Genomic DNA, 4,274 nt, shown 5'->3' with positions numbered 1-4,274 from the left:
ACCCTCCTCTCCAGAACCCCGAATAGACTTTTCCAGGGAGGCTGAGGAGTGTGATCCCTCTATAGTTGGAACACACCCTCCGTCCCCTTTTAAAGAGGGGACCACCACCCGGTCTGCCAATCCAGAGGCACTGTCCCGATGTCCATGCGATGTTGCAGAGACGTGTCAACCAAGACAGTCCTACAACATCCAGAGCCTTAAGGAACTCTGGGCGTATCTCATCCACCCCGGGGCCCTGCCACCAAGGAGTTTTTGACCACCTCGGTGACTTCAGTTCCAGAGATGGGAGAGCCCACCTCAGAGTCCCCAGGCTCTGCTTCCTCATTGGAAGGCATGTTAGTGGGATTGAGGAGGTCTTCGAAGTACTCCTCCCACCGACCCACAACGTCCGAGTCGAGGTCAGCAGCGCACCATCCCCACCATATACGGTGTTGACACTGCACTGCTTCCCCCTCCTGAGACGCCGGACGGTGGACCAGAATCTTCTCGAAGCCGTCTGAAAGTCGTTCTCCATGGCCTCTCAAACTCCTCCCATGCCCGAGTTTTTTCCTCAGCAACAACCAGAGCCGCGTTCTGCTTGGCCTGCCGGGTCCAGAGACCCACAGGACAAAAAAGTCCTCTAGGACTCCTTCTTCAGCTTGATGGCATCCCTCACCACCGGTGTCCACCAATGGGTTCGGGGATTGCCGCCACGACAGGCACCGACCACCTTGCGCCTCAACAATAGAGGCACGGAACATGGCCCATTCGGACTCAATGTCCCCCACCTCCCTCGGGACGTGGTTGAAGTTCTGCCGGAGGTGGGAGTTGAAGCTACTTCTGACAGGGGACTCTGCTAGCCGTTCCCAGCATACCCTCACAACACGTTTGGGCCTACCTACTAGCTCAGGCTCCTTCCCCTTCAGAGAGGTGACATTCCACGTCCTAAGAGCCAGTTTCTGTAGCCGAGGATCAGACCGCCAAGGTCCCCGCCTTCGGCCACCACCCAACTCACACTGCACCCAACCTCCTTGACCCCTCCCATAGGTGGTGAGCCCATGGGGAGGAGGACCCACGTTACCTCCTCGGGCTGTGCCCAGCTGAGCCCCATGGGTGCAGGCCCGGCCACCAGGCACTCGCCATCGAGCCCCACCTCCAGGCCTGGCTCCAAAGGGGGGCCCCGGTGACCCGCGACCAGGCAAGGGAAAACGTTGTCCACAGTTTTTATTTTTCATTGGAGGTTTATTGAACCGCTCTTTGTCTCATCCCTCACCTAGGACCAGTTTGCCTTGGGTAAGGGCCTACCAGGGGCGTAAAGGCCCGGACAACATAGCTCCTAGGATCATTGGGACACGCAAACCCCTCCACCACGATAAGGTGACGGTTCAAGGAGGAGCTGTAAGATCCTTCACATCTTAATCCAGTGTTTTAATAAAACCTTTAATTTTCCCAAGAAATGCAGTACCATTATCCGCTGAATCATTTGACTCATAAAGGTTGCTGTAAAACTGTAATATTTCCTCGTTTACTTGGTCTTGATCATCAGTTGTAACCCCTTGATAATCAGTTTTTGAATTTCCCTTTTAGTTTGTCTCTGTTTTTCCAAATTAAAGAAGTAGGAAGAGTTTTTTCCCCCCGTCTTCAATCCATCGGGCTCTTGTGCGAATAAAAGCACCATTAGCTTTCTCTAAAAACAGTTTGTCTAATTGAGTTCAGTTGTATTTGTTCCTCCAATGATACATCTTGTTTGCAGCATAATGTATTAATGCCCTCAGTAATGTTTTGTTGCTCATATTTATCCTGTTTAGTAGAGGATTTGCTTATTTGAATTGCCACCTGTTTAACTTTTAATTTGAACCATTCCCATTTGCTTAAACTTGACATTTCCAGTTGGCCAATTTCATCAATTAATTGTTTCACTTTAGTACAACAGTTTTCATTGTTTAGAAGGTTATCATTAAATTTCCAAATAAGATTACGAGGTCCCTCTTTAGTTAATGAAATGGACAAAGAAACCACACAATAATCTGTTAGAGGAGATGCTGAGATTTCACACTTTGAAATATCATTGCTCAAGTTGTTTGAAATTCACCAGTAATCTATCCTTGAACGTTGACCGTTGTTTGAGGAATTAAACCAAGTTTATTGAGTTGCAGTGAGATTTTTCGGTCTCCCAATAGTCACACAGGCTGACTTTGGTGACCAAGTTAAGAATATTATCATCAAAAATGTGACATGATACCCTAGATGGAAAACGGTCTAAGGAAGGATCAGGAGCCACATTAACGTCTCCTCCCATTATAACCTTGTCAACTGAATAACGTAACTTCCAGTTCTCCAACCTTTCACATAGGAAAGTAAGACGTTTTTTGTACTGAGCTCTATTATTGTATCCATACACACATAACAGCATATAGTTTGAACCATGAATTTCTGACACCACCATTAGCCAATGTCCATCAGAGTCACTTTTATAGTCTATGCCATTACCCAGAAAGGTAGTGACACACACTGCATGCGCTTAATAGAAAAAAATCCACTTTACGGCACGGCCCGATCTGAACTGTGCATGCTGATTCACATGTTACCATTACGGTATATTCATTTTAGCTCCACATTAGTTGACCATAATGAAAATATTCATCCTGCAAAATAAACGAATAAACGTCAAAGGTTTGATCACCGTAAGAGGAAGCATAGGTGTGCACACCTATTAGGGCAAAACGCATGTTGTGTACTCTTTGTATTATTTGGCAGGTACTGTGTGTGTATATATATATATATAGTGTTTTTATTTTTCCACGCACATAAGAAATTATATAAATTTCCCGTTCCATTTTGATCTATTGTTGCAATTTCCCTCTATGGACAAATTGTGTTTGTTTAAACATACCTTTAGATATCAATTATCCATCCATTATCCAACCTGCTACATCCTAACTACAGGGTCACGGGGGTCTGCTGGAGCCAGTCCCAGCCAACACAGGGCACAAGGTAGGAAACAAACCCCGGGCAGGACGCGCACACACACCAAGGACACACTAGGGACAATTTAGAATCGCCAATTCACCTAACCTGCATGTCTTTGGACTGTGGGAGGAAACCGGAGCACCAGGAGGAAATTCACGCAGACACCCAGAAGTGAACCCAAGTCTCCTTACTACGAGGAAGAAGCGCTATTACGGAGCCACCATACCACCCAGATATCAATTATTATTAATAAAATTGCCATTTGTCTTAAGGCATAATGTTTACAAAACCTAATGTAGCCAACCAGTTTTGGTCCTTTTTCAACAAAAGAAAAGAGTTAACACTGTGTTACATGGCATTGTGCTGACTCCCCTCCTTCAGTGTTAACTGTGACTGTCCACTTGTTCAGATTCTTTAATCCATTCTCAATTGTGTGATCAGGTCAGATAATGAAGGAATCAGGAGTATAAAGCCACTGGTTCAAATCCTCCTTTATTCCAATGGCTATTATTCTTACAAAGAAGTTTAACTTTACATCCACAGGCTTAAATTAAGTGAGTGAGCTGTTATCATTTGAATCATTTTTTTACAGTAAGTGCTTGCTGCTGTAGTTCATATTTGTAATACGTTTGTTCTTAGTGATGTGAAGTTATTTCAAGGTGTCTCTGTAAACCTCCCTGAGAAACAAAATTTACCTATTAAGACAATAAAACTGAACTGAATTTAGTAGCCGTGAAATAAAATATTCTCCAGTAACTGAGTAGAAGTTAAACAGCATGAAGACGTTCAGTTTATGGTGAACACCATGTGGACGGAGGGCAGTGATATTCTTTCTTACAAGTATAATCAACATAACACACCGCTGTTTGTGTGCGGACTCGTCTCATGTCAATGGTTTTATTCACCCATATTGATAGAGCCAGTTCATTTTTATAACTTTTAAAAAAAGGAAATGCAATACACTTTTTCATACATTTTTTTTTACTGAATAAACGGTGCGTTTAAAAATGTGAAAAAGTGAAAGATCTGTGAACAATGTTTCTCAGAAAAAGAATACACACACACAAATATATATTATGAGCAGAAAAAATAGTAATAAAGATGTATAAATGGTTTTAAATAAATAAATAAATGCATTTAAATAGAACACAAATACAATGAAAATGGCCAACAAGGAGAGGTGTTAAAAACTATTAGGGAAAGGGAACACGAACATATTTACAGATTTTTACCTTAGTATTTAAAAAAAATGTTAGCCATTGTTTAGAACACAGTAAAAGTGAATCATTAAATTTGTCAAAAAAGGAAAAATGCTACTTTAGCTT

Source organism: Polypterus senegalus, chromosome 8, assembly GCF_016835505.1.
Source record: "Polypterus senegalus isolate Bchr_013 chromosome 8, ASM1683550v1, whole genome shotgun sequence".
NCBI lineage: Eukaryota > Metazoa > Chordata > Cladistia > Polypteriformes > Polypteridae > Polypterus > Polypterus senegalus.
Note: the sequence above shows the minus strand (reverse complement) of the source record.